Raw genomic sequence first — 7,100 nt, 5'->3', positions numbered from 1 at the left:
CTCCTGCTGCCTCAACCTGAATTTCTCTGCATTCAGTTTGATATTCTTTTCTCTGCATCTGCTTAGAAACTGTCTCAATTTATCATCATGGTCTTTGAAGGCCATTTATTGTGTTTCACCTTCTCCTGTGATCAATACGTCATCAGCTATGATGTAGATACCTGGCAGACCCTCCAGTGCTTGATTCAGCATCTGCTGGAAAATCTCAGGTGCTGGGCTGATTCCCATCGGCATCTTGAGCCACCTAAATCTGCCAAACGGTGTAGCAAATGTTGTTAGATAGCTTGACTCCTCCTCCAATTTCACATGCCAAAAGCTATGTTTGACATCACAGACTGTGAACACCTTCGCTCTCGACAGGTCTGGAAGGATGTCATCAATGGTAGGAAGTGGGAAATGGCTCCGCTTTAGAGCCTTGTTCAGTGGTCTTGGATCAATACATATTCTTGGCTTGCCATTAGGTTTCTGCACTGTGACAAGACTACTTATCCAGTCTGTGCTTTTCTCCACAGGTGTGATGATCTCTCTCCTTTGTAGATCCTGCAGCTCCAACTTGAGAGGAGTCATCATGGCAACCGGGACTCGTCGTTTGGGGAGTTTCACCGGCTCCACCCTCTCGTCGATCTCGATCTTGTACTCTCCTTCCAGGCAGCCGTCACCTGTGAACACATCACTGTACTCCTTCTGTATTTGTTGCATGTGTAGACCACCGTTGGCTGATTTCACTTCAGTGACAATACTGTCAATAGCTAGTATGTTCTCATACTGTACTTTAATGAGTTTCATGGATTCGCTTGCCGTCTTTCCCAACAGCGGTAGTCTACAGTCCTCATTCACCACCTCAAACTCCAGGCGGTACTGTTTTTGGTTCCTTGGGTTTCTCACCTTCACCTTGCATTTGCCTAGTGGATGCAGCCTGGTCTTGTTGTACATTACCAGCACTGTCTTAGTGCTCTCCAGCCGAGTTTCAGGGCTCAATAGATTCACAGGGATGACATTACAGCTAGCTCCACAGTCTATCTGAAACTTCACCAGCTCCTTGCCGATTAGCATCCCTGCGAAAAGCTGGCTGTTCTTGGCTTTGTCCTCCCCGGCCTCTTTACCAGTCACTGTCAGTATCTCTGTAGTGGTGACACTCAAGATGTCCTCATATTCCTCACTGTCCTGTTCAGTCACTTGGTGTACTTGTCTTCCTCTCTTGTCTTTATCCTGTGTGGTTTTACATTTGACAGCAAAATGATTTTCTTTACCACATTTTTTGCAGCGCTTTCCAAAGGCTGGACACTTGTTCTTGTCCCTTTCATGTGTAATACCACAGAATTTGCATGAAACTGTGTTTGTGTTGAACGTGTTCTTATCCTGCCATGCTGTCTGTTTCATCATGTGCACCTCCTCCACTGTATGTCTTGCAAGGGTTCTACTATTTTCACGTGACAATTCTGTAGCCCTGTACAACTGTAGGCAGTTGTCCAATGTCAGGTTGTCCTCCCTGAGCAATCTCTCTCTCAGTCCTGAATCCATAATGCCACATACTATTCTATCACGAATGAGTGAGTCCCTTATTTGTCCAAAGTTGCATGTGCTAGCTAACATTCTTAGATCAGTGACATATGTATCAATGTGTTCATCCTGTCCTTGATTTCTCACGAAAAACCGATATCTCTCCACTGTTTCATTTACCTTGGGGTTGCAATGTCCATCGAATTTTTTTATGATGTTTTTCACTGTCCTCCTGGCTGTAGTCACATCACTCATCAGAGTTTCACAAAGTTCTCTACCAGTCTCTCCAATCAGGTAGTAGAACAATTTCACCTTCATTGTTTCTTCTGCCTCTGGCAAAGAAAGCTCCAAGTAAAGTGTAAACTCCTCTTTCCATGATTTCCATGACTTTGCAAGATTGCCAGAGTCCAAACACAATGTTGATGGGGGTTTCAAACCTTCCATGGCCGACCGACGAGCGTCTTCCCCAGCCCACTGCTTGTTATTAGCTACAGGCTAGCTGGTTAGCTGCACAGCAAAAGTTTGTTTTCTTTTTCTTCTTTTGTACTGCTCTCTTACTTCCAAGTTTCCAATTTCCGCTGCCACCATGTTTCATTCTTGCCCCTCATATTACAAGAATGGACGGTTGAAGCACTTTTAGCTGCTTACACTTTATTAAACTCTTACATAGAACGTAGCATAACATTTACACCCTGGCTTCATCCGCATGCCTGCTCCGGTGTGTGTTCCCCTCAACAGGGTCCGTGTGGAAACATATAACAACTATTGTAACAATCAGTGATGTACATCGGCTGGTACAAGCGGCAGCCTCAGCCCCGAGGAGAAAAAGAGAAAAGGGGTTATCCAATTCCCCACAGTTTCAAACAAAGATCTACCTTCAGGGAGAGTGAGCATCAGGGCTAGCTGTTACAGGTCCATGAGAAAGCATGAAAAGCCTCACGATCTCAAAGTAGGGAGGAAAATAAAAAGTGTTCATCGGTTCAAAGCCTCAATCAGGTTCATGTTCTGGGGTTTTGATGTGGCTAGAGTAGGTAACCTGTGATTTAGGATTCAAATAAGCCCAGCTAGCTGACGTATTGCAACAGATTACATAGTGACAATACATGTGCTCACATCAACTGGTAGCTAGCTATGTGTGTGTAGCATGAAGGGGCTACAGATTTATTTTCGTTTTGTAACCCTTTCGTGTAAAATGATAAATACATTAGCTAAACCCAAACTTAGCTTTCATCAAAGATTCTTAATGAGAGGTTGAAAACCGTCTCTGCTTTCATGGAAACCTCAGAAACTGGTTGTGACGGCTGCTGTTCTTTACTGAATGGTTAGTATAATCCATGTAGGGTCCAGTTATTTGTATGGGCCAGTGCTGGTTTTGTACCGTACATCTATGTTAAGCTGTTCAATGTTCTACTATTTTATGTAGTTATAATATAAGATAATACATTGAGAGAGTATTCCAGAGAGTTTTACAGTATTCCAAACAGCAGAACTTCTGTGTATGTGATGTGACTGACAACCTGACATGGTTTAGCCTTTTCCCACACCTACTACTTGCCTAATCAGCCTGCTCTCAGCTTTCTCATTTGTCTGTGTTGTATTGAAGCAGTGTCCTTAAAACAAAATGTCAGACATTTTACATTTAGAACTGTTCACCTGTGGAGATTGCAGTGGCAAAGTGTTCCTGTGTAGCTGGAACAGCACTCTGCAACCACAATGTTGCACTGCTGTTCCAGACCGCACACTACTCCACACTCAACCTGGCTGCTGTACCCCCTGTCCTCAGCTGCACTGAAACAGAGCAGCGATGGCACAAGCCAAGACCCATGGTAAGTACAGTATGTGTTCACAACCAATCCACGGTTTAATGAGTATTTCCTTTGTGCCAAGAGCTGATTTAGTATGTTGCATCAACAACCTTTTCAATTAATTTGTGTAATTAATAGGGTGTGAAACCAGGCAGAGTGAGTGACATGGTGTTCACTTTCCACTAAGCCAAAGCAGTTTACAGTTGCTGACACTGTAAGGTAATATCTATTGTCCTAAGTAAATGTATGTAGCCTGCTACAACTTTGTGATTGTTGTCTGGGTGTAAAGTTGTTCTTAATGTCCTAATTATCATATAAACATGTTCAAAGGAGTACACGTTACAAGGCCGTGCGGGGGGAGCTGCCAGACCCAGATGTCCTCAAAGTCAGCGAGGCATACAAGGACTTCTCAGCAGACATCGCACCACGAAAAAAAAACGAATGGCTCACTACTCAACTCAACGACTAACACTCTTTCAGAGGATATGTTGGAAATGCACACATTATATATATTTTTTATATCTACTTTCTGGATATTGTACATCTGTTCATCTGTTATATAAACTAGCATTACTTAAATATGCAGAGACTAATTGAAATGTTTAAATATGTATTTTCCCCCCGATATAACATCAACCTATGTTTTGTAAAAGTTTATTAAATTAATCTGTAAAATGTTATCATATTGTGGATTTATTAAATTATGTATTTTCCTTTGTTATTTATGTGTGCGTTTGTTTTGAGGATATAATTCATTAGTACCTAAACATAGTATGGTATAACTGCTTTTTGTAATGAAATGGAAGGAGGGAGGCGCTCGTGAATTGTTGAAAGAGAGGGGTTTTAGGTTGCCATAAGGCTGTTCTTATGTATCCATTGGTTGGTTTTGTGGCACATTTGTAACGCTGTGCCAACTTGGGCAAACACGCAGGCAAACTTGAGGAGCGCACACAGGGTGGAGTGAGGTTGAGCGATGGAGAGAAAGGGAGAGAGAGAGAGATTGAGCGAGGCAGAGAGCCTGTGCAGCGGTCTGCTTGCGCACAGAGCAGGAGTTTGTGAGAGAGCCGGCTTGAGAGTAAATTTCTCTTCAAAAATATAATTGATTGCCAGCTGACTTGCTTGACCTTGCTGACCTTGCTTGTTGGTAACGTCGGCCTAACTGATTTCTTCTAATGAGCCTGCATCTGGCGCTGAGTTGCCATATTCCTTTCGTGAACCACTAGCAAGAGTAAACTAACTGACAGGCTGCTGTGCCGCATCTCACTCAAAAACCCACACGACTCAACCCAGCGAAAAACCAGTCTTGCGCGCAGCCTTTCATTCAGAATTTCCTAGCAAAATTAAAAAATGATATTAAACTAGTACACAAATAAATATTAGGACAAAGCCCTACAAATAACAACAATAAACATAATAATAAAACAATAAAAATTTGGTATTCAGCCCTTATTAAAACAGCGGGCCCAAATCCTGGATGGGCGGGCCCGGCCCCATGGGGCCCGCCCATGACGCCGGGTCTGGCTCCACCCCTCGAAAGTTATCGCTGACTCAGCCATGTTTATGCAGCACTGCACGTGGAGATGTGGACGCGCAAGTCGCGCAGATTACGTACATATAAACCTACAAAGTACTGATATAGTAAATTAAAAAATAATTATTTTTGTGTAGTTGTATATTGCAATAATAACGTATGGTTGTCACAAAATCCCACGGCACACCCGGACTTGCCTCACGGCACACCAGTGTGCCGCGGCACACCGTTTGGGAACCACTGGTATACTGTATATCTTTCTTTGAATATGAAAAAAGTCACATTATAGTAAAACTAAGAAATAAGTCAAAAAGTAATGAACTCTTAATATAGTATGCTGAGAAAGTGTATAGAGTAAAAATGTAGACATCCAATAAAGGTTGTGCCATTCTGCAGGTGACAATTATGCCAGACCAATTGGCATCAATATTCTACTGGACATTGACCATGAGTTTAAGTGCAACATATGTAATTTTATAATGTGTAGTCGACAAATACAAATAAAAAGTCAGTGAAATCTAACCTCTGGCAGAAGCACATCCATGACGAATGCCACCTCATCTGCAAACCTTCTCTCTGTCTGTTTTCTCCACCACTTGTGACAGGAATGACAACACTTGGTCCACCTGGTCATCATCTTCTTTGAAGATGATGACCAGGTGGTGCATTCAGGATAAGCTGTGTGTTTGTGTATATAGCCTTATATAAACAATTTGTCATAATTTGTCTGTTTGGCCCTTTCCTAGGTAATGCTGCAAATCCATGTGTGGTATCCCCATCGTACCATAAATGGGCACCTTGGATAGGTTCTCGCACCAGGGCCAACAACATTGTGTTTAACACAGAATACATGAAGGGTCAAGGCAGGAAACGGGGCCAACCTGACAGAGCAGGCAGAGGGCCCATCTCAGGTCGATTAAATGGAATCCTTGCATCCCTCACTTGCGTCGTTTCCTTGCGTTTAGTCCCTCCCACCAGGGAAGCATGGAGAAACGCAAGGAAACCACGAGAAGCAGGGAAATGAGTTTTAAGAGCAAGGGGACGTTCTTTCCTCCAGAGCGTCACGTGAAGTGACGTCCGTTTGTGATGACGCCGCACAGCTGTTCGTCTGACAGCAGCCAGCTCTGTCCCCGGGCCCTTCTCACTTCTCTTATTTTTCATTTCCTTGCTCCTCGGTCTGGGTCTCACCGGAAGTTGATTTGTCTGCGCCAGGGGCGGATCTAGAAACATATTCATGGGGTGGCAAGAGGGTGGCAGGAGAATTTCAGGGGTGGCATCCCCTGGCAGAAGTATATGCTGATTTAATCGCAGTCATATCAATCAATGTTAAGTTGGAAAGCCACAATATTGATATTTTAACTCAATAACATTTGGTGACATTATTGTGGCACATCAGTAAAGCCTTACATATAAATATATAAGGTGGCCGACATCATTTAATGAATTTTAACTGAACAATAACTGAATGAGTTTGTCTCACTCTTAGACCAACAGGGGTACCAAATCAATGCAGACTGCTGCAATAAGTACATGAATTATCTGTCTCATCGATGTTTGTCTGTATGAATATGATAATATTAACAATCATATTATTCCTATCAGCTGTCAATCACTGTTATGATTCACATATTCAGTGTTATTATTAAATAAACTATATTTTTTGGAGGAGTTAATGATGAATGTTCCTCAAGATGCTTGCTCACCCTCCTTGAAATTTGAAAGACAAGTAATTACTATCATATATCAAAAGATTCAAAAGAACAGTTCAGCGCCCCACAACTTCATTGCAAACAGTTACAACCTTGACTTTACATCAGAAAGAACAATCATTAAAGAAGTGACTAACTGCATCAATTTGGGTTAAAAAACGTGTATTCAGCTAAAACATATACATCGCTGCAGTTATTATCCAGTGGAAAGTCCTTACCTACTGGCCTAGTTAAATCAAAGTGGTTACTTTCTTTTGGCTGGGCCGTGTAGTTTTACACACCGGTAATTAAATGTAACGTTATCTAGATAACTTACCGTCACTCACTGACTGCAGACTGTCTGTCGAGGGCGAGGCCAAGCGATCACACTTGCTGCAAGACGGACTGATGGCTGCTTCTGTTAGACGGAGACTTGACGGAGAACATGCTAGAAAAGGAAAAGGCGGCAATTACCGAACAACTTTTTTATGGACACTAGAGCTTGTTAGCGCAATACATTGGTCTTCGTAAAGATTACATTTTATGTTACATATCTAACGTTAATTCGACATCCAT

This window comes from Gymnodraco acuticeps, unplaced genomic scaffold (assembly GCF_902827175.1).
Source record: "Gymnodraco acuticeps unplaced genomic scaffold, fGymAcu1.1, whole genome shotgun sequence".
Lineage (NCBI taxonomy): Eukaryota > Metazoa > Chordata > Actinopteri > Perciformes > Bathydraconidae > Gymnodraco > Gymnodraco acuticeps.
The sequence above is the reverse complement of the archived record's forward strand: the minus strand, read 5'-3'. Positions refer to the sequence as shown.